Here is a 26,241-nt window from a genome sequence, read left to right on the forward strand (position 1 = left end):
TTCATTAAGTAAATCATTATGATCACGTGATCGGTTATTGACCTATGATGGGATTAGGAGTCCAGGACATTGGTACATTGAAACTTTGTAGGATAATTTGATAATGCGTCATTGGTTTTGATTATTCCCGCCAAATATAAACGTAAGCAAGACGTTGTACCACGTGATTGTCCTTGATGAGGTAGTATACAGGGATTCATTTCCTTTGTTGTGGTACTTCTTAAGTTTGAGTACACACACACACTTCTAGAAAACAGTTGGTTCTACTCAGGTAAACAATTGACATACATTATTGACCTTATTGAACATATAATGATATGATTAACTCTAAGACTTAGGTATATCAAGAGAAGTATTCTTTAAATTTGGGAATGGTGATAAACAGAATTTTAACATAAGGTGCGAAATTTGAAACAATACATTGAACTTTAGTCACAGCTCATAGTCTAAGATCATTGGTGGTGATTGATTTGACCTTGAGCTTTAGAAATCTGATAGCTAACCTTATTGAATCTTATGACTCATAGACGAAAGGCAATACATGCTACAACAGTTTAAAATTTAATCATAAGGTGATGTAATCTGACACTAGCAAAGTTATTGTTAATGCAATTTGATTGGATGATCACTATCTTTCCTGCAATCTGATTGGTTGATCACTATCTTTCGTGCAATCTGATTGGTTGATGATTTTCAAATCTTTGCTGTATTCAGTTTGAAGTTTTGTTTAACATTTAAAAATCTTGGTTTCGTTCAACATTTTGCACTCACTGATAAATATGATCAAAACCGTTTATTTGTTAATCGAATAGTTAAAAACCGGATAAAGTTTGACGGTTAACCGTGAAACGTAAAATTTTTAGTTTGAAATTTTTTTTGTTTGAAACTTTTTGTTTGAAAATTCTTGCTTTCAAATTTTTGTTTGAATTTTTTGTTTCAAAATTTTGTTTGACATTTTTTGACAACTTTTGTTTCAAAAATTTTTTGTTCGAAATTTTAAAAAATTTTTTCGTTTCAAAATTTTGTTTAAAATTTTTGTTTGAAATTTTTCGTTTCCAAATTTTTTCGTTTGAAAATTTTTGTTCGAAAATTTTGTTTAAAATTTTTTGTTTAAAATTTTTCGTTTCCAAATTTTTTGTTTGAAATTTTTTGTTTCAAAATTTTTTCGTTTGAAATTTTTTGTTTGAATTTTTTTTTTCGTTTCAAAATTTTGTTTCAAAGATTTTTTGTTTGAAAGTTTGGTTTGACATTTTTAAAAGTTTGTGCACCCATTAGTAAAGAACCGAAACTGTTTAGAGCAAAAACCTTTGACAACATTGTGGTGCAATAGTACACGTCAGAACCTGGGGTTGTACTTGAAATGAAAAAACACAATTCATTGAAATGGATCATTTTATTACACTCCACATACATCCATACCAGATAGTGGTTCTGGATATTGTCGATACAATGTATTTTGAACTTCTTGCACTAGTTTGTCTTTAGCATATAATTTTAATTCCAGTTGAAGTCTTTTAAGGTCTATTGCAATATCAATTGGTGGAAACTCAATGTCCATTTGATCACAAATAAACTGTTTATCAATGCAGGTATGCACCCACGAACGATGTTGACAACCATCACAATATCTAGATACATGTTGTACAATATGCATAACACATTTTTCAAAATAGTACTTTTTCAGGAATATACTTGTTTTGTTGCACACTTCCACTGCATGTTTAACACACTGAAATACGCTGATAAATATGTTCCATTCCGTTTGTGTTAGATACACCATGTTGCGAGGGACATGGAATGTACTCTTTTTACGTAACAGCACCATCTTCTCTTCGAGAACTGTACGCAGCACCAGTTCATGATTTGAGCCTAATGATTTGACTATGGTCACATTTAGCTCATCATGAAAATAATCGTTCATTTGATCGATTCGTGAACATAATATTTGCCATTCTTCACAGGTCAGTTGTACACCAAATTGTTCTGCTTTGCCCAATCGAATCACAGGTTCAAATGTTCTAGCACTGATACCAATCATCACATGTTTTGTTTGAAATATATTTATTGGATAATAGCTTGCGAAGATGAACTCTTTATCGTTAGAAGTACACATCTTTCCTCCTGAAAAGCACTTGCTCAAATGATTTCGTGGGATGACAGTGTATTTGCTGGTTTATAGTTATTGCTGACGTCATTGGAAAGGAATGTGCTGACGTTTGAATTCATGATTTCATCACAGTTACTGACGTCATGCCGACCAACCAAATTCATACAACTACGTCTAATGTGCTGACGTTTGAATTCATGATTTCATCACAATTGCTGACGAATCTGGCTGTGTACTAAATTCAAGTTGATGACTTCGACCCAAGAATCCTTTGTAACATAAAGATACAGATCCAGAATTTAAGAAACGCAGCAGTTCTTCTTGTTTTGATGCTTCCATGGGTAAATATCTTGCTGGTAAAATTATATTCTTATCATTTTCAAGCTTCACTACGATTCTTAATCCAAACTTTGTAGGGATCATTTGGCTAGCTAAGATTCTATAAGGTACATTCTCTTGTAAATCAGTAATCTTGGTAAATGATTTCATCACATCAATCGTGTTTAGAAACTGCAGACAAGTAGCCATGATGATGTTATCATGAATACTAACTCGAACGATGATGAAAAACTGATGACGTTGCATTATCATGTTCTGACGTGTACTATTGCACCACAATGTTGCCAGAGGTTTTTGCTCTAAACAGTTTCGGTTCTTTACTAATGAGTGCACAAACTTTTAAAAATGTCAAACCAAACTTTCAAACAAAAAATCTTTGAAACAAAATTTTGAAACGAAAAAAAATTCAAACAAAAAATTTCAAACGAAAAAATTTTGAAACAAAAAATTTCAAACAAAAAATTTGGAAACGAAAAATTTTAAACAAAAAATTTTAAACAAAATTTTCGAACAAAAATTTTCAAACGAAAAAATTTGGAAACGAAAAATTTCAAACAAAAATTTTAAACAAAATTTTGAAACGAAAAAATTTTTAAAAATTTCGAACAAAAAATTTTTGAAACAAAAGTTGTCAAAAAATGTCAAACAAAATTTTGAAACAAAAAATTCAAACAAAAATTTGAAAGCAAGAATTTTCAAACAAAAAGTTTCAAACAAAAAAAATTTCAAACTAAAAATTTTACGTTTCACGGTTAACCGTCAAACTTTATCCGGTTTTTAACTATTCGATTAACAAATAAACGGTTTTGATCATATTTATCAGTGAGTGCAAAATGTTGAACGAAACCAAGATTTTTAAATGTTAAACAAAACTTCAAACTGAATACAGCAAAGATTTGAAAATCATCAACCAATCAGATTGCACGAAAGATAGTGATCAACCAATCAGATTGCAGGAAAGATAGTGATCATCCAATCAAATTGCATTAACAATAACTTTGCTAGTGTCAGATTACATCACCTTATGATTAAATTTTAAACTGTTGTAGCATGTATTGCCTTTCGTCTATGAGTCATAAGATTCAATAAGGTTAGCTATCAGATTTCTAAAGCTCAAGGTCAAATCAATCACCACCAATGATCTTAGACTATGAGCTGTGACTAAAGTTCAATGTATTGTTTCAAATTTCGCACCTTATGTTAAAATTCTGTTTATCACCATTCCCAAATTTAAAGAATACTTCTCTTGATATACCTAAGTCTTAGAGTTAATCATATCATTATATGTTCAATAAGGTCAATAATGTCCGTCAATTTTTTTACCTGAGTAGAACCAACTGTTTTCTAGAAGTGTGTGTGTGTACTCAAACTTAAGAAGTACCACAACAAAGGAAATGAATCCCTGTATACTACCTCATCAAGGACAATCACGTGGTACAACGTCTTGCTTACGTTTATATTTGGCGGGAATAATCAAAACCAATGACGCATTATCAAATTATCCTACAAAGTTTCAATGTACCAATGTCCTGGACTCCTAATCCCATCATAGGTCAATAACCGATCACGTGATCATAATGATTTACCCAATGAATGAGATACTATCCAATTACCAATTATTGATACGACAATAAGAAATGTACCCCTTCCAAAATTTAAGATTGGTACACAAATACACCTGTGTCTTATGAAAAAAGTAATAAATCCTGTACTTATTCAATAATAAAGCCGGTCAATAACATTTAAATTTTGAATATTTGGCCATAAGAGGAACATCAACATCTACAATAGGTCCTAGAAAACGTTTACCGGATTTTGTTATTTGATAATTCCCAAATTTAAAAGGGAACATAAACATATAAAGGTAATAAACATCTGTACATACCCATATAACGTGCTAAATAGGGGTCAATAACCTCCGAAATTTGATTTTTGGTAGTTCTTTACCTATGAAAAGGGAACGATGTGGACCATCCAAATTTATAGTGGTACATATTGAAGACCTGTACTATGATACCAAATGCTTATATTAAACAATTTCTAAAACCGAGTGGATGAGCCAAGATACCCCTCCCAAATTTTAAAGGATGCATCAATGTACCATATCTTATGATATGAAATGAACCTATATACATAACCATATAAGGTAATAAAACCTCATCAAAGGGGAGAAATTGGGCCAAAAACCAAACACATGGTACAACATATTGCTTATGTTTATATTTTAGCAATTTTGTACCCCTAAAAGAGAACGATGTGGACCACCCCAAATTTATCATGATACATGTTGAGGCATGTACTATGATACCGAATCCCCTCCCGGGGTGCATCAATGTACCTATGTCTTATGATAGGAAATGGAGCCCTATACATGACCATATAATCATATAAGGTAATAGGACCTCATCCAAGGGAATAAATTAGGTCAAAAACGAAACACGTGGTTGTACTAAAATTTGGCAATTTCGTACCCATAAAAAGGGAACGAGATGGACCACAAAAATTTATAGTAATATATATTAGGGTCTTATACAATTATACCAAATGTTTAAATTGGGCAATTTCCAAAAATTTAAGGGGTGTGCCAAGGTACCCCTCCCAAATTTTTAAAGGGTGCATCAATATACCCATGTCTTATAATAGGGAATGGACCAATATACATGACCATATAATCATATAAGGTAATAGGACCTCATCCAAGGGAATAAATTAGGTGAAAAACGAAATACGTGGTTGTACTAAACTTTGACAATTTCGTACCCCTAAAAAGGGAACGAGGTGAACCACCCAAATTTATCATAATACATGTTACGGCCCCAGTACTATAATACCAAATGTTTAAATTGGGCAATTTCTAAAATTTAAGGGGTTGACCAAGGTACCCCTTCCAATTTTTTAAAGGAGTGCACAAATGTACCTATGTCTTATGAAAGGTAATAGATCCCTATACATAACCATATAACCATATAAGGTAATAGGACATCATCCAAGAGGATAAATTGGGCCAAAAGACCAAACATGTGGTACATCGTATTGCTGACTTTTATATTTTGGCAATTTTGTACCCCTAAAAGGAAACGAGGTGGACCACCCAAATTTATCATAATACATGTTAGGGTCCGGTACTATAATACCAAATGTTTAAATTGGGCAATTTCCAAAATTTAAGGGGTGGGCCAAGGTACCCCTCCCAAATTTTTAAAGGGGTGCACAAATGTACCTATGTCTTATGATAGGAAATAGACCCCCATACATAACCATATAACCATATAGGGTAATAGGACCTCATCCAAGAGGATAAATTAGGCCAAAAGACCAAACACGTGGTACAACGTATTGCTTACGTTTATATTTTGGCAATTTTGTACCCCTAGAAGGGAACGAGGTGGACCACCCAAATTTATTATAATACATGTTAGGGTCCAGTACTATAATACCCAATGTTGAAATTGGGCAATTTCCAAAATTTAAGGGGTGGGCCAAAGTACCCCTCCCAAATTTTTAAAGGGGTGCACAAATGTACCTATATCTTATGAAAGGTAATGGACCCCTATACATGACCATATAACTATATAGGATAATAACACCTCATCAAAGGGGATAAAATCGACCAAAAACCAAACACGTGGTACTACGTATTGCTTACGTTTATATTTTGGCAATTTTGTACCCCTAAAAGGGAACAAGGTGGACCACCCAAATTTATCATAATACATATTAGGGTCCTGTACTATAATACCCAATGTTTAAATTGGGCAATTTCCAAAATTTAAGGGGTGGGCCAAGGTACCCCTCCCAAAAATTTAAAGGGGTGCATTAATATACCCATGTCTTATGAAAGGTAATGGACCCCTGTATACGCCCATATAACTATATAGGGTAATAACACCTCATCAAAGGGGATAAATTAGGTCAAAAACCCCCGAAATTTGAATTTTTGGCAATTTTTTACTCATGAAAGGGAACGACATAGACACCCAATACTAATAGAGGTACATACTATGGTCCTAGGCTACTATACCAAATTTTTAGATTTGGCAATTTCCAAAATTTAAGGGGGGTGGTCCTATGTACTTCTGCCAAAATTTAGGGGGTGGGCCATGGTACCCCTGCCAAAATTTAGAGGGGGTGGTCCTAGGTACCCCTAGGTCATTGACCCCGGCCAGGGACCATGGGTCCTGAGGCAGGGACCCAGGGGCCAAAAAGTTAGGCCAAGTAACGCCCATACTACTTCTACTCTATAAGCATACATCTTTGATCTCAATCCAATAAACTCCGTCATTATCTTACCTTTATTCTCATCTTTCATCTTACCTATTATTTTTTTGTTTATTAGTGGTAGTCCATATACATTATTTTCCTTGTATTCACTCGTGTCAAACTGGTCAACTATTTCTGCTATATCTTTGTAAAAGTCTTCAGTCTCAATCTCATATATAAAGCTATCGGTATCCATGTAACATAAATCTATATTGTTTCCATATTTCGGCTTCATAGTGTTATAATGAAAATCGTACATTAACAGTTTTGATAGTTCTAATACACTCATACCAACATATATTGGTTTATTAAATGTCAATCGCTCTTTTTTCATATGTATAGCACACAAATTCTCTGTAAATATTGTTCTGTAATCAAAATTAGGTTTTGCAATTAATTTTTCTACTCTTTCAGGATCACATTCTAATTGTATGGGTTGCCTCTTTCGAATATTTTCCATTGTTTTTCCGAATACTGAGTTATTCATGAGCTTATAAAAGTCTTCTTTAAACTTGTTTTTAGCTTGCGTTCTCATATTTGTATTTAAATCAATGTATTTCTTTAACCAGTCTGATTGTTTGAATTCTAATACTCTATGCACTTTCTTTAATTTCATTCCAAGCGACATATATAGTTTTAAGTTCCTATAGTGAATTACATATCTCTCCTTATTATAAAGTGTTGTTAGTAGTTTCGATTGTTTTGATTCTGGTGGACACATGTTTTCTGGAGCTAATGGTAAATCAGAATGTTTGTTGTGTAAATACTTTGGATATTCTAAATCTACTTCTAATATGTATCCAGTTTCTGAGTCATCTGGAATGTTCATTATATCTATGTAAAGTTTAACCCACTTAAAATCTTTATAAGGCATGTATTGACTCATCGCCCATCCATATAAGTTGTTTGCGTCTAGATATGCTAGGTATGTTGAACACTCATCCTTATTATAATCTTGCATATATTTGTTGTTAGCTTTTACATATCTTTTACTACATTGTGAGATTCCTCCTCGTATACCCTTTTCTAACATTAGTATTTTATCATAATCAGTTAACATTTCTAAGTTAATTTTAGTCATCTTTAACATTGCATCCCACGATAGACCTGGCGCTGTATAATACCAAGCAGGATCTAATCCATATGCCTTTAAACACACATCTCTAAAGTTTTCAAATATATCTGTTAATTGAAGGACATCTGTTTTGTTATAATGTTCAGTTAAGTCCTCCAATAACTCTAGATTGAATTCTTTACAAACTCGTACATGAAGCTTATGACGTTCAGGACTTATTTTTTCTCCTGTTAATCTGTTTGTAAATTTGTCTGGAGATAATGGAACAGGTTCTTTCAATTTTTCAAATGAATCAACATAATCAAATGGATAATCACCTTTAGTATTAACTAAATCAAGTTTATCAATCGGGAAAAACTTTAATGTTTCTCGAAATTGTTCTGGCTTTAAATTCTTTGTTAGCTCTGCTAAACTCTTTGGCATAAATCTAAATGAATCAACAAATCTTAAATTTATTCCATCTTTTTCTGATCCTGCTTTTTTTTTTTACATATTTTTCATATGTTATGTAATTTTTTTCATTATTAGCGATCAGTTTAATTTTCTGTGTATCATAAGCTAACTTCTTAATAAACAAATGCGTATCATAGCCAGTTAAGTTGTGAAGAAATACTGGAACAAAGTTAGGATTTTTATAGTTTAAATTGCAATAACTGTGAGCTGCACCTCTAAACTTTCCAGTTAAATGATCATGATCTCTTACTTTTGCTTTATTTTTATTTATCTTATACAAACATTTTTTTAAGTCATGCTTCCATTCTTCTATTTTTTCACTCATATCATCTTTATCCTTGTAGAACTGTATTTTCCCCTTTAATATATTTATTTTTTTCTCAACAGCTGGTGGTAAGTCATTCAAGTTTTTCTCACATATATGACAAGTATCCGAACTGTTATAAACTTCAATTTCCTTCTCACTAAGCGGAGTCATATCAACTACCCTTTTATATATTTCTAATATTTCTATTGCTTCTTTTTGTAACATTTCAATAAATACTTTCGCAGCATCTGGACCTATATAACTAACAGGAGCTTTATAGTCCCCATTTGAATATTTAACATAGTAACAAAAACTCATTGTTTCATTCTTTTGATATTTTACTGTTTTACTACAATTATGCTCTATTTTTAACTTACATAAGATACATTCAAAGTCAGCAATTATCGTAAATGGAACTCTTAATGAACGATTATAGTTTTGAAACTCTATTTGATTGTCGTATGGTTTTGGAAGTTCTATTCTAACAGCCTCATGCTCTTTACAATATAGCTCATGGTTTTGCAACTGCTTCTCATTTCGAAAGTGTCTTATTAAACATCTATCACAAAAGTATAACTTCTCAGTATGTTTTGTCACTTGACTTCTTATTAATCGTGATAGGTCTTTTATCCAACAAAAATGATTATTATTTATTTCATCTTTTACATATAATAAATTGATATGAGTTTCCTGCTTATTTTTTGTGATTTGAAGTGGATATACATTATAGTTCTTTTCATAGCTGTAAACATTGATGGAGATATTACTTCTTCTTTCAAATTTTGGAATATCTTTTAATTGTACAGGAAATTCAATGTTATCACAATACTTCTTTTGCAACTCATTAACAAGCTGTTTATAATGTGAAGGTCTTTGATACTGAGAACATCTGTCTATAGGTTTTAAATAGCTAGCAATAGAATACAAGAAACATTTGTTGTCTTTATTTTTAATATTAATCACTGCTTTCTTATCTTTAATTGGTTTAGGAAGCTCAATATAGGAAGAAGCTCTTAATGGTACATACTTGTTTAATCTGATTTGTAAATATTTAATTTGGTGTAATGTCCATCCTGATCCTCTACCTTCAAACTCTTCCATTTCTCTACGAAGTTTTTGTTTTGCATGATGTATATATTCACTTAAGTCAGTTGATTCTAATATTCTCTCGTTTGATGTTTTAAAATTGCGCTCCTGTATTTCTTTATCTTTAATATAGTCGCAAATGAAAACAAGGTTAACTTTAACAGGGTGAAATTTTAATTCCTCTTTGATTTTGTTAATAGCAACTCTTCCACTTGTATCTAAAAATTTTATTGGGTCTTTATATCCTCCTGTGTTTTCAACTTTAATGGTTTGTAAACGCTTCTTGAGTGCTGTTTCTTCTAATTCTACTTTGATGGGTATACGTGCTGGTTTCGATTCTCCAATTACTTCTTGTTTAAAGGGGAATATATTTCTAATCTGCCTTCTGCTTTGTTCATCGTCATATTGTTTAAGAAGGCCTATCAGTTCTGCTTTTCTTAATCGGGAATATCTTCTGATCCCCTTCTCCTTACATTGTCGTCTTAACTCTCTTACGGTAAATCTATTGTAATTACTCATCATTTATTCTATAGAAAATCTTTATTACTCTTCAATTTTTATCTTCACCGGATTATTTCAGTTCATTTTCATTTGTCCTAATACAACGCTTAACATTGTACACTCCTGCCATTGTCTACATATTACACGTTGTATTAGAACACGGCTTTCATGGGAATATCCCATCAAAGTTACATATACACATTTAAAATTAAATCATTTTTGTAAACTTACTCATAATCATCATCATAATCATCACTACCATATTTATATTCATCATCACTACTCAAATCAGATGTTTTTTGTTGCATTATTAATAATTCTTTTTCCTTTAACAGTATTTGCTTCTCTAGTAGTGCTGCTAAAAGTTTAAGATCTTCATGAATAAGGTTAAGTCTATCATGTAATAAATCAAATTCTTTCTCCATATTTGTTATATAGAAAACCAACAAAAATGAAATAAATTTAAAAATCTAAGAATAAAAACGAACATGACTAGTGCTAAGGAAATATTATCTTACAAGCCTATATTTGATTGTGTATGTAAACATTTAGATATTGGTGGTTATAATGATGAAGACAAAATAAATTTTAGTGTGTCCATAGGTATGTTAGATCATTTGTTCAAGAAAGCCGCTAAAGAAAAGAACTCATTTCTCATACAAAACATTCTCTATGCAAACGTTATGGACTTATCCGATGAGATATTAGATTCACTAACTAATGAGCAATGGTTATCTATAGGTTATGATGATTATGAGGAGGAATTAACTATGATCACATTACAGAAGACTTCATACGCAAATATCAGGAGAAAGTTAATTTGATTGAAATATGTTTATGGAAAAAGTTATCGGAAGAGTTTATAAGAGAATTTGCAGATAAAGTTGATTGGGGGGTTATTTCAGGAAGCCAAGACTTATCAGAAGACTTTATAAGAGAATTTGCAGATAGAGTTGATTGGGGAGAAGTATCGTATAAAAACCTATCTGAAGAATTTATTAGTGAGTTTATAGATAAAGTTGATTTTGATGCTATATCTTATAGAAACAAACTCTCTGAAGCCTTTATACGAGAACATGCAGATAAAGTTTCTTGGGCGTGCTTATCTGGAAATCAACAATTATCAGAAAACCTTATAAGAGATTACGCCGACAAAGTAAATTGGGAAATGATTTCAATGTCTCAAAATTTAACAGAAGGATTTATTGCAGAGTTTAAAGACAGAGTTCATTGAGATAACATTTCAACTTATCAAGGCCTATCTGTAGAGTTTATATATGCATTTAGACATTACGTAGATTGTAGAGTTATAATAAGAAAATATCATAATAATCCCAATTTAGGTGATATATTGAATTTAGCATTCGATGTTACAACAGATGGTTTGTTTAACGCTTGAAATTGTACTTTGATGGATTAAACCATAAAAGCAATAGTATATTTAGTTTTTCGTATTTAAATGTCTCTTAACTGAATAAACTTGTCAACAAGATCTATATCACTTAAATCTGTGTTCATATGCGAACCGTACCAAGTTATTCTATCATCATATCTTTCTTTAGCTCTGTTGTATAAGTTGATAGAGTTTGGATCGTCGACGTTAAGCAGAATACTCATACTTGGATACTTAAGTTTGAGTTGTTTAATCCTACTTTCGTAATTGCATGTTTGTACTCTTCCAACCCAATACTTATATCGTTCTATTCTTTCTTTTTGATCTCGTTCTTCTTCGTCATAGTAAAAGAGTATATTTTCAAGTTGTTCTTTAGTAAGGTTTTTCTTGATAATGAATAGCCTATGTATCTTTCCTGGATCTTCTGTATATGGTGCTGCAACTGTTTTAAGATAATCAACTTTGCTTTCTAGTTCTTGATTGTACAATCGTAATTGCTCCATTTGTTGTTCTATCTCTTCTACTCTTGATTGTAACTCTTCTTGGTCTTCTTGAATCTGTTTAAAATTAGAAACGAAATAGTCTTCGATGATTACAGAACATTTTTCGTAAAAGTCATGTGATGTCCAAAAAGCAATAGCTAGGAAAATTCTTTTGTATACATATGTGCCAGAAATTAATAAATCTTTCTCGTTTGTACCTTTTGGTTCTATATAACACGTTAAATTTAGCCTCCTACAATTATAGGAAGCTAATTTTTCATTGTAGTATTCCAATAATTCTTTAGAATCTTTATTTTTCAACCAGTTGTCAAACCTCTTACCACCACTCTGACAGCTTAGTAGCATTGAAGTATCCTGTACTCTTATCTATAATCAATTTAAAATAACCGAAAATACCATACCAATAGTTATCTTTGATCTGTTCATAGCAAATATCATTTAAACTAAGAGGACTATCCATAGTACCCATATTTATTATATAGTAAATCTTTATTTTTAACTTCATTTTCGTGGGGTCCACCAGCACTGGGCTCCTTTCAAACACGCATACGTCGCTTCTTTGAAGTGGTCTATATCTAGACCGCTTATCTTTTCATTGTAAAATTTTACTAATTCTTTAGAGTTCTTAGTTTGATATCAATGTTTATAGTCTTTACCACCATCTTGACACAACTTGGTTGCATTGAAGTACCCAGTGTTCTTATCTACAATCAACTTGAAGTCACCAAAAACACCATACCAATAGTTGTCCTTGATCTGTTCGTAACAAATGTCACTAAGACTAAGCATTGAATCCATTTGTATTTAGAAGCTTGGTGTTCACCGTACTCATTTTTTAAACGGTGTGATGTGATTGACCAAACCAATAAAACTTTCTAGCAAGACTAACCAACTGTAAAACAGTCGAATTTTTAGTTCCCTTGTTTAGTTGGGTTTGATGGACGAACCATAAAACCTTTTCAACAACGACAAATACGCTGAGACACTTATGACCTTATACTCAAAAACAAATCAACAACAAACTCATCATCGTTTTCTTCTCCTTCAATATCTACGTGACAACCATACGAAACAACACAGCTGTATTTTTCTTTGACTTTGTTTAGGAGGTTAACTGAGTTTGGATCTTTGGTTTCTGATAACACTGACATACTTGGGTACTTTTCTTTGAGACACTGAAGTCTTGCTTTGATGTTTCGCTGCTGAACCCTTCCAACCCAATATTTGTATGATTCGTAACGCCTAACCTGATCGTGTTTGTCTGTGTCGTACTTGTCTACTATGTCTTGAAGCTGACCAGCCGTGAGGTTCTTTTTAATAATAACTAGTTTGTGTACTTTCCCTGGATCCTCTGTATGTTCTGCAGCTATTGACTTGAGTTTTGATATTTCTTGTGCTTGTTCTTAGTTTTCTATTTTTAATCTTTCCATTACTTGTTCTATCTCTTCTACTCTTGATTGCAATTCTTCTTGGTTTTCTCTATATTGTCTAAAGTCTTTTGTGTAATAGTCGATAATGATTTGATTGCATTTAAGGTAAAACTCAGGAGAAACCCATCGAGATATATCCAAAATCAACTCTTTACATACATATGTTCCTCTTATTTCGTTCCATGTTTCACCTTTACCTCCTGTTATTGTTTTGATAATTTCATCTATTATGAGAGTAGATGAAATATACTCTATTAGTTCTTTTGATTCTTTATTTTTCAGCCAATTATCAAATCTTTTCCCACCATCTTGACACAGTTTAGTAGCATTGAAGTAACCAGTCTTCTTATCTATAATCAGTCTAAAGTCACCAAACAAACCATACCAGTAATCATCTTTAATCTGTTCGTAACAAATATCATTTAGACCAAGTGAACTATCCATAGTACTCATATTTATTATATAGAAAATCTTTATTTTTAACTTCATTTTCATCACCAGCTAGTTTTACTGTGTAAGATGAGTTTCTGAAGTTCCTAGCTTTAGAGGAATTTTGAAGTTTGTTGTAGTCATAGCATTAGCTCCCTGGCTTCCTGGGAAGCAAACTTTGTACTGTAATACTCAATAAGCTCCTTAGAGTGTTCCCAGCCCTGAAAATATATGCTATGGGGGTGTCGTTTCGTTACCCCCTAGTTTTACTGTGTAAGATGAGTTTCTGAAGTCCCCAGAATGCTGGGAACTTCGAAGTTTGTTGTAGTAATCTAATAACTTTTTTGATTGTTTATTTTTCAACCAGTTATCAAGCCTTTCTCCACCTTTGATTGTGTACATAGGGCGGTTGGTAGAATCGTCCCCATCGTCTGTTCTATGTAATCTTAAACCGGACCTTTTATGGAATAATAGCCATAAAAGACAACATTTACAGTTACACTACAACATTACTCTTATCTATCCAACTATTATGCGAATCATCAAACCCTAACCATTTGACATAAACTTTATCACCTTTCTTTCTCAACACCTTTTCTACCAAGTATTCATCTTTGTGTTTCGTCTTTAATAGTTCTGGTTCGTAAAATCTACCTTGCACATCCTCTTCTTCCAAATCTTTAATTCTATATGTAGGTGGATTGGATGGAATAACTTCACTAATAACAAATACTTCTGTTGACCAATTAGGTGTATATCCTTTCTCAAATAACCCTTTCGACTTACTTATACGAACATGATCACCTAACTTGTATTTGGGCTTAACACGCTTATATTTTTTTGATACATTTTCTCCAATATTGTTTGCTCATTCTTCTTATTAACTTCTACAGGCTTTAAACCAATTGTTCTATGAATGTGATGATTATATTCTTTAACTAGTGTTGGTAATATCTCTATCCATTTATAATTTCCTTGTGTTGTGAACCTTTTCCACATGTTCTGCTTAAGTGTTCTATTGAATCTTTCAACAACAGAAGCTTTCTTACCACTATAGGTTGAGTAGTGATTAATCTTATTTTCATCCATCAACTTCTTAAACTCTTTATTGTAAAACTCTTTACCTTGATCAGTTTGTAAGTTACTAGGCTTTCTCGTTCTTAATATGGATTCGAATGCTTCTGTAACATTCTTACCACTCTTATCTTTAACAGGAACAGCAAACGCATATTTCGAGAACACATCTATAATCGTTAGCAGATACTTATAACCTTTATTTAATTTGGAAACGCCTTTTAATACTCCACTATCCATTTCTACAAGATCAGCTTGCCAAAGATCATCGATACCTTTTATAACTACACTTAATCTGTCAAAGTTTTTTCTAGATGGTTTGTGAATTTCTTCTATAATGTCTTCTCTAACACCTTTACCTTCTTCTAGTCAATCAGGCTTTTTAACGAATTGAGTTTTAGCAACACCACATACATAACAAATACCTTTCTTTAGATATCTTCCATTCTTTGTTTGTTCAATTCTAATAGTATCTTTCTTCGAATCTGTTGATTTCTTACACTTAACACAATACATCCTGTTTATTATATAGAAAATCAATAACTATCGCTGTTTAATATTATGCTATCAACATTCTCACCATCATCATCACTATCTTCGTCTTCTCTTTCTACATACATAAGGAGCAATAGTAATTTACCATGTTTCAGATCAGAATCTGTAGATGGTCTAACTGCTAATTTATCATTTATATTAAAGTGTAATGGAAAAGTTTCAACTAGAGAATCATTTAAATATATATCTATATAATACGTATTGTAAGATGACTCTATATGCATTATCCTACCTTTATAAAGAAATTTGTATGCGATAGATAGATTATGTATTAAAAAGAACGGAGTTTCAACATTTTCTGATATCAATCGACTATGAAGCTCTATAACATAACTCCGTTTAATGAAGTTAAGCTCTTCTTTCAACATAGCAATATCTTTTCTCACAACTGTATTATCTAACTCTGATGTCATTTTAACATTACCAAAGATGTCCATATTTATTATATAGCAAACGTCTTTAGGAAACCTCACTTTCTATGTACATTACAACAAACAATAGTTGTCCTTCTTCCATAGCTGAATTTTTATTTGGTTTAATCGTAATTATATTGTTCTTCTTAAAGTCAAAAGGTATCTCGCTAACCAAAGTATCACCCAAATATATATCTAGAAAGTATTTATCCAAACTTAATTCCATGTGCATTATTTTCCCATTATAGAGAAATTTGTAACCATTAGAAAGATTAAATATTCTAAAAATTGGCTCCTTAACGTTTTTAGCTCTTAATCGATATAGTAGAGGCATGGTTTCTTTCTGCATAACCAATTTAGTAGTATCCATCCTAATCTTTTGAAAATCTTCTTTCTTGATGTATGTGTCTTGTAACGTTTCTAATGCATCTTCAAATCGTTTTCTATCGTTCTCTAATTGAGCTTCTATTGACCTAAGTTGACTTACGCTAACAACATCATTTAAATTCTCCAACAATTTTAATTTTTCTTCACTAATATCAACATCACCTTTTCTATCTTTAACATTACCAAATATATCCATACTCATTTATTATACAGAAAATGCCCATCCTAGTTTTTCAAAACAATTCTTTAACATCTCTATTTGTCTAGGTGAGTGTTTAAAATCAATATCAACATGAACATCGTGCTTTTTCAACAGATGGTACAATACACATTTCAAGTTAATAAACAATACTCTTTTCGGATACAGTTCTTTAAAGACCTCGTGTAAGTTTTCGAACTCATTTACAAGTGTTTCCTCCATATGCTGTAATTTTAATGGTTTTTGATCGGTTAGGTGATAGTATATTAAATAGACATCATCATAATATTTTGTGTATTTGTTTTTCTTTAGTACTTCTAGAACATCTTTTGTTGATATTAAATCTTTTGATATATCTCTAAATTCATCATTTAACACCTTGAACACATCTTCAGGAATAATTCTATCCTGTAAAGCTTGCAGACGAGATAACTGTAATCTAAATCTTTTTGTAGTATCATACCATGGTTTTCTTACGCAAGCAGCTCTCATTCCTTCACAAATACTGTAAACCCAACCACTCTCTACAGAACAATCGTTACAAATGTATCTACTCATACCTTTTGTTAATGACTTACTACCACAATAACTGCATTGTAATGGTGCGGCGCTATAATTTGACAGCAAGTCCTTTAAGGTAATTATTGGGCGTAACTTTTCCAACTCTTCTTCCGTGTACAAAAATTTAGGTATTAGCATTTTCCATAAATCAATAACATTATATACGTTGTTTCTATCTTTTAAGTCTATCTCACTAACATACTCAAAATACTGATAAAAATTATAACTATCTAGTGCATCTAATTCATCCTGATGCTTATCAAAATAAGCTAAAAATCTATTGTGTATAGCTTCCATTGTTTATCTTAAACAAAACTTTTATGGATACAAACCATAAAAGCACTTAATCATTTTTAATCATATACATAACATCACTAAAAGAATACCCTTGATTTAGAAGATTTAAAACCTTAACACAAAGATGACCACATATAACTGAATTAAAGTCTTGTATTCGTTCGTCATTGTAAAAGAAGTTTTCGGTACCAAGATATTGTACCAGTTGTTTAGGAGAAACACCACCATAAGAATCGAACACGTACTTTATGTTGTTATCTTTCCAATAGCATATCCAATGAGTACCAATGTTTTCTGATTTATCGAGGTTAACTACACCACACTCATTTACATAGGGTTTTTGTGGAAGTTCATCACTCATAAATACACCTCTAAATCGTTTTATCTTTAATTCTTTAGCCAACCTCTCTATATCGAAGTTGGTCAATGGTTTTAGTTTTTTGACTTCCTTGGTTTACCTGCCCCCTGCTTTTCTTCCATAGCTATATTGTGTTTTTTTTGTTCTTCTAGTTCTTGTTTATTCTTCTTAGCATCCAGTACAGTTTTAGTAATCGCTGCTGCACCACCTGCTAATGAGCCAACTGCCCCTAAAGCTGCTAAAATGGCTGGAATTGTAAAGATAAAACCGCCCATATGCTCTTTCTTAATCTTTTTCATTTGTGCAGTAGTTAAAGTTAAATTCATTCCTTTACCTTCTTTAATTTTCTTAGATTTATCACTAAGCTGTTTCTTTGTTAATACATGATCGATATTTAAATCCTTTAGTTCGTTGTAAGGAACGCTAAACATACAACCTTTAATAGAACACATCTTCCTACTTATTTAAGAGAAAATCTTTGTTTGTAAAAGTACAGTTGTTGTTGCTCCACCAAAATCAATTAAGGAATCATTCTCATCTGTTATTCTTATCTCAAAATTATCAACCTTGTCTTTGGATATAGGGAAAAATAATGGATAAGTAGGCTCGTAAATAATACTATGTTTGAACTCGGCATCTGTTTTGAATGATGCTATGATCCCTGTTTCTCTATGTGTGTATTCTGTATCTTTAACAAACATGCCATCTGCTATATTACAGGAAACATTTATAGTATCAAACGGATGAAACTTTGGCAACTTACTTCCAATATGTGTTTTGTTCTTTTCTAAAACTTCAAAAACATTAAACCCGAGGACAGTACCTATACTCCCAATTGTAACATCATTACTATCAGTTTCAATTTTAACTCTATTTCTTAAATGATCTTCTGATAATGTTATGTTGATGGATTGAGATTTTAAATATTCAATAAGACTGTTTAAGCTGTATTGCCCTTCTCGTATAAAAACTTGTCTATCACCATATGAGAAACTGTTTTTTTCTGTTGTTATGTTTGGAGTTAGATATGTACTGTAAAACCCAACTAGTCCTATACTTAAATAGTTGCTCCTGTTGTCTAATTCGTAATGGAGTTTCTTCTTTAAAACTGAAGTATCACTCGTTAGCTTAAATACCTTAGCCATTTATTATATAATAAATGAATGAGTTTGATTTACCTAAAGATATTCCAAGAGAGAAAGTAATCAAGTTAATTGAAGATGTCATTCAAAAGTTAGAATACAGTTTAAAGAAGAAAAAGAGAAAACTACGAATTGTTAGTTATGCATACTACACTTTGATCACGTTGTCGGTTATGCTTTCTGCAACAACTGGGTTTATTAATATTTTTATACCTGTAACAATTTACTCGATATTAACAACGTCTCTTGCAACTGGAAGTGCTATTATAACTGGTTTGTCTTCTAAGTTGAACATAAGCAAAAGAAAGGATGAATATAAAGCCATTGTCACTTGTATTAACTCATTTAAAGAACAGTTAGAGATGATAATAACATTAAATGGTGAAATGGATAACGAATATATAAAAGGTACTTTGCTTAAAATCAGAGAACAGCTTAAAGATATAAGATCATAAAGAGTAGATTTGAAGACCTGGAAACTACAAATGGTGTCCGTAATCCGGACACCCTTCCAAATGAACAACCTCACACAACCTTCATCAATGAACCGGGTCTGTACTCCCTAATCATGAAGTCAAAAAAGAAAGAGGCTGAGCGGTTTCAAGATTGGGTAGGTATCTGATTGGGTTGAAACGTTTACAAGACTTTCAGGCCCTTCACATGTGAATGGTCAAGGATTAGAGTTCTTTAACAAATCAAAAGGCACAAACAAGCTTGGGAGCTCCGATCGGTGCTACCAAAAATATACACGTTGAAGACCTGGAAACAAATCAAGGGGGTGTCCAGAATACATACACCCTTCCAAACTAACAACCTCACACAACCTTCATCAACGAACCGGGTCTGTACTCTCTAATCATAAAAGAGTTGATTTTCTCTATAATAAATGAGTAAGAAAACTATTAATTGGGATGTACAAGAGATGATAAAAGAAACAACAGTTAAGAAAAGAAATGGAGAACTTATACCTGATGATGTTCGTTGTCTTATCGTGGGTCCGTCGGCGTGTGGTAAAACTTTTTTGTTATTTAACTTCTTATTACAGCCAGGTTGGTTAAACAATAATTACTTCTACATATATTCTAAAAGCATGAATCAGCCAAAGTATGAGCAGTTAAAAGATCGATTTGAGAAGGCGGAACTAAAGTTTAAGAAGCAAATAGCAACGTTCTTAAGCGGTAATGATTCTATTGTACCTATTGATGAATGTGAAAAATACTCTCTCGCTGTGTTTGATGATTACATTTTAGAGAATCAAGATACTGTTAGAAATTACTTTACAAGAGGTAGGCATAGACATTTAGATTGTTTCTATCTTGCGCAAACATATTCAAAAGTACCTAAACAGCTTATAAGAGATAACGTCAACTTCTTATGCATATTCAGACAAGATGATACTAATCTTAAACATGTGTATAATGAGTTTGTTGGAGGAGATATGTCTTATGATAAATTTAAAGAGATATGTTCAAAATGTTGGCAAGAAGATTATGGTTTTATAGTAATTGATATGACAAGGAAGGTAAACAATGGTAAGTATAGGAACAAGATAAAACACTTCTTAAACGTTTGATGTTTTTGATGTTTGACGTTTTAACGTTTGACGTTTTTTCACGTTTATTGACGTTTTTTCACGTTTATTGACGTTTATTGACGTTTATTGACATTTGTTCGTTTTCTATACAATAAGTGGATGAGAAAGAAATTGATAAGAATATTAAGTTGAAGGAGTTCTTGATAAAGGGCTTCAAATCTTGGAAGAAAGAAAGAGCAGGTATATACGATAAATTTAAAACACAAGAGCAACCTGTAATTGATGCTATTCAAAACTTGGGGAGTGAGATCAAAGAAATAGCAGAACAAAATAAAAATCTAATAACTGAGCTTGTTCCAGTTGCACATAAGACGGCTTCAATTGATCCTAGTCTACTAGAAACACCTAAAAAGGTAACTTATGATAGTTCTCCAAGTAGTAGCGATACACCTATAACGGGAGAAATAAAACAAATGAGAAAACAAATTAAAGACAAAGTGGAAGGGGTAGAGCCTTTAACAACAGCCCAATCATTTGGTAAGATTGCAACGAAATATTATAGTAAAAGAAATGATACTGTGTTTGGAATAAGAACTGTAGAAGAAGATGGAAAAATAATAAACAAGATAGGAAATTTGGAAGTTAAAGTGAATGGTGATGATTTGATAATTAATGGTAAAACTTATAAAGAAACAGAAGGTCTATGGGAATTGTTAACGACGAATACTAATAAAACCATTGAAGATTATGATGATGATGATTTTGAACAGTACAAGGAAATAATAATAGACTCAGATGCTGCCTTCCAAAAATATAATCGAGATAAAAAGGTAGCATCTAGTAGAGGTTCAAAGTACATTAATATTATCAAGCCTATTTGGGATAATTATATTAAACCATCTTTACCTCCAACACCACCAAGAAAGAAAACACCAAAATCTGGCGAAGGAATTAAACAATATACAGAGATACCTAAAGAGTATGTATGGATGGATGATGTGAGAAAACTTATAGATAGGTTAATAGTTATAGATGGAGAAGAAAAGGCTGGAAATGATAACTTTTACAATGAGAAAGTAGGTATAGTGAGTATGATTAATAATAAGCTTTCACAGTTTATTCCTAATGATCCAAAAGGTATACTGTATTTGATTAAGATCTTAAATACATTACCACCACGATTCTGGAATGATGAGAAGCTTGGAAAAGGATTAGTAAATGATTTGATTAATAAACTTCCTGTTGAATTACATATTCCAGGTTTTAGATTTTGCGGGGCTGGGACTAAGCTTCAAGAAAGATTAAAAAGAGGTGATAAAGGTATTAACCCATTAGATGAGGCTTGTAAAGAACACGATATATACTACAGAGACAATAAAGAAACAGAGTCAAAACATATTGCAGATAAGGAACTAGAAACTAAAGCATGGAATAGAGCATTTAGTAGTGATGCGTCAATTGGCGAACGATTAGCTGCTTTTGGAGTTGGTACTGCTATGAATGCTAGGGTTAAGTTGGGGTGGGGATTATAAGTTTTTTGATTGTTATTATGTATGATTCTTTTATGGATATATCTCATCAAAGCGTTGTTTCAAGATTTTCTTTATAATAAATGGATAGTGTTGAGAGTTACGGGTTACAGAGTTTTAAAGCTAACACAAGAACATTTAAGAATTTGAATAAAGCTAACAAAGATATTGAGTTTGATTTCAATGTGGGCGATGGTTTCATACATCCACACAAAGCAGATTGTCATATAACTTTTGAAGTTGTTGGTGCATCAGTTGGAGGAACATTTGGCGCAAACGATACTATAAAACTTCTTCCCATTCTTCTTTTCTCAAATTGAGGTTAGAAAGCATGGAGTTGTTATAGATAAGATTGAACTACCAGGAATAACATCTACAGCTGTTGGAACATTAAAGATTTCCAAGCCAGAAGTTGAATATTTAAAACAAGCAGGATTTGAAACAGATGATAAACTTGGTCTAAGAAAGGACTTTAGTGTTTTGTATCCATTAAGATTAATTCCAGGCTTCTTAAGTGATTATAAAGAGGTTATGTGGAAAGGTGGATTGAGAATAACATTTACAGAAGCTAACAACAATAACGATGTCTTGTACAAATGGGCTGGATCAGGGGCAGCTCCTCATGATGGAAAAATAACAATAAAAAGTATGGAGATAAGAATGCCTATTGTTGAATACGAATCTAATTATGAAAACAAGTTAAAGTTGAATATTCTTAAAGAGCCTAAAGTCATGTTTTCATTCCATACTTATCAATGTGTTCAAAAGACTGTTGCAGGATCTTTCTTGGAGTTTGATGTTACTACTCAATTTAATTCTAGACAATTTGATATGCCTGATTTCGTAGTTGTAATGTTCCAAACTGATAGAAGTGGCAAACAAACCGCGGATGCAAGTAAGTTTGATCATTGTAAGGTAAAGAATATCTATCTTAAGAATGGAAGGAATGAGGTATTTCCAAAAGAATCAAGAAACTTAGATATTGCTAACAAGGATTATTTTAAGATGTACGAAGACTATACTGCATTTAAGAGAATAACATGTGGTAACACTGAAATGTACTATGACCCTAAAGAGTTTATAGATAACAGGCCAATGTATGTGATTAATTGTAGTAAGAGAAAAAATGTATCGGTAAATGAGAGAACAAACATAAAGATTGTTGTAGACTTTGCAGAAGCTGTGGCTGCTGATACTATATGTTATGCGATTTTAATTGGGCGAAAGAACTTTACATATGATCCCAAGAATGAGAAAGTAGTAGAAGAGTTTTAGATAGTTAACAAAATATCAAAAACAATTCAAGGATCTAAGGGTCAGTATCACTGGCCCTTTATCAGTTAGCCATAGGTGACTTTAAAGGGTATCGAAAAGATACCCTTGCATCCTCAAACTGTTTTCATTAACGATTGTTTTATGGAAGTTTTTCCATAAAACGAAATTGATAAAAATGATTAAATATTTTTTGGTGAAAATAAAAATTGAAAAGCGTTCATTGATTTTCTATATAATAAATACGATGGCAAAACTCGTTGATTTTTAAACAAGCTTGGAACTCTTGAACAAAAACAGGTTATTGGATTAAGAGAATTAGAATTAAATACGGAATATAAAATTGTAAAAATGGAAAAGATTAAAACTAAGTTTGGAAAGAGCATTTTGGTCGAGTGTGAGAAGTTCAAGGTTTTCCTTCCACCTAGATTTACAAAACACTTAACAGATAAAATGATTGATGAGATCGTTAAAGATGGAATAAAAATCAAATACACTGGTTTAAAAGAAAACTATCCAACTGTTAAGTTCTGTATGTGAATTTCAAATGAGGATCGGTTTTGCGAATCCAAAAAATAACAAAAATGAACAAAAATATTTTGTCAGAAGTAAAAAATGGAGTGATTAGAATGGATCCCCAAAAGAAGTTTATACTTACTAACAATTTCAATGTAATTGTGAAAAATGTGCAAACCGAAGTTCAAGTAGTCTTTGATATTAACGGCTGTCTATTCAGCTTGAATTATGATCAGTGGACAGAGTTTAAGAAGTCATTGTTTCCTATAGAGAACGAGGTTAGCAGAAGATTCCATTATCAATATCCGAACTTGTAATTTTAAGTATGTTTTAACTGTATAAGTGTTTTTATAGTATCAACACTATAAAAGCTAAGACCTTTGAATATACAAATACAACTCAGTTATTGAAATCTGGTATCACTAAATGCTTCAATTCTAGAGATGTGTGGGAGAAAGAGAGAAAAAAAAGATGTGAGAAATACATTTTGTATATGGAACACTAGCGCGTGCATGTGGCACGTTTTGGAACTAAATAGTGGCTCTGTCGACAAGGCCGCCGTGTAACAGCGCAACATTCTTCGCTACTGCGTCGTTAATCATTCTCTCTCTGTTTCTATTGCATAAACCTCTCTGTCGTTCAGAGCTGATGGGAAGGAAAAAGAAAGAAACTTGAGAGATATTTCATCATGTATTACGTTTTCTCCCCGAAGGAGACTACGTCACGGATTCAATGACGTCATGTATGATGTATTCTCCCCAAAGGAGAATACGTCACAGAAAGCGCCATCTCCACTGTCAGCTAGAAGTTCTGTTGAAGGAAGAGGCTAATGCATATATATGTATGTTAGCATGAGGAGAAGGAAAGAGAATCGGATTGGACGGTTCTGTGCTGGTACTGGAATCGTTCAAAATGAATCAGTGACAAATCATCCGCTCCGGAGTTGTATGTATTCCTTCTCATTGAGTTTTTAAAGCTAATTATTAACGGATTTTCATGATTCAAGTGTCAAATGAAAGCTTAGAAGCTGGAGATTAAGATGCAGTAAATATATTTTGTGTAGGGTTGTAAGTTTTAATGATTTTAAATGTCATAAAAGCATATTCAATCTCACTTTGGGGTATCCCTCTGTGTTAAAGTGCACAGTGGCGGCTTCATAGTTTTTTGTTAGTTAGGGGGTGGAGGGGAAAAAGTGTCTGCAGAACATACATATGTACTCTACTCCGGAAGTAACGGAAATCATCAACCACTTCCGGTTTTACCACTGATCGCTATAGAGTAAAAGTGGTAACAGATAGTGGGAAGTGGTTTTGTGCAATTAATTAAGCGTCTCAAGAAATATTCATCACCAATCTAATCTCCTACTAAATCCGGAAGTTGTAGAACTCTACTACCACTTCCGGTCTCAATATTAATTGAGAAAATATCAAGCCCTACAAACTATAGTCCTTCACTTGTTGGTACGCGTGACACCGCTACTTGTTAATGATTTTAATCGCACCAACACGGCAGGAACAAAGATACAGACTTGTAAATTACTATGTCGACTGAAATGTTTGTCAAGTGTATACTCATCTTAAATTTACAAAAATACGAACGTGTATAGGCATGGATATACGACAAATTTTTGATAACGATCCAGAGTATACCTGCTAAAAGTTTCAGCATTATGGCTTCCCTACGCACATTTCTTTTACTGAAAATTAGATACAACAAAGAGATATGTTTGCTCTATCCGCTGCCCTAATGGCTAACACACAGTCCTGTGGTACACGTGTTTCTGTGCAGTGTTTCTTTCAGAAATATTGTTCCAGGGAGCACACTTTGTTAGTATTTGGAGGAGCACATATTATTTTCACACGGTACTATTCTATTTATTATTATATTATGGACGTATTATTTGGGTCTCCTCCGGAGGGCACTCTCAGGTCTCCCAGATTTCTGGGGGGGGGGGAATTCCCCCTAAAATACAAATAAGAAAGAAACACTGTTTTTTTTGTGCAATTCCTGGTTCGAGATGGGGTTGCCATCCTTTTAAAGCAAAATGTAGGAACACATCATACAACTAAAGCGGGGGGGGGGGGGGAGGAGAAATGTATCAGCAGTCCTTTTGCTACAATAAGGCAATATGTCTTTCTAGTAATATAAGACGAACAAATCATATTTATCTAATTAATGAAAGGAAACCAGGGCAATATGAATCATGTAGGCTCAATATCATATGATACACAAAGATATGGCCAATTAAAATATGTACTATGTACCATAGGTATAGGCCTATATGTTACGTATATAAATATATTCAAAGTAATTGCTTTTATATTTTGCTAGCCATTTAGTGTAAAATAGTAGGAAATTTTTTACAACAGAAGTTGGAAACGTAAAGAACTAAAGAAAATATAGGATAATCTATCTATTAAAATGCTACAACAGCAATTGAAAACAATTGAGCTCCAACCTATAACTTTAGCTTTCAAATCTTTCATTTCCGGTTATGTGTGATTTCACGTTTAACAAAAAC

The sequence above is a fragment of the Thermobia domestica genome, chromosome 15, assembly GCF_964235325.1.
Source record: "Thermobia domestica chromosome 15, izTheDome1.hap1.1, whole genome shotgun sequence".
In the NCBI taxonomy this organism is placed as follows: domain Eukaryota; kingdom Metazoa; phylum Arthropoda; class Insecta; order Zygentoma; family Lepismatidae; genus Thermobia; species Thermobia domestica.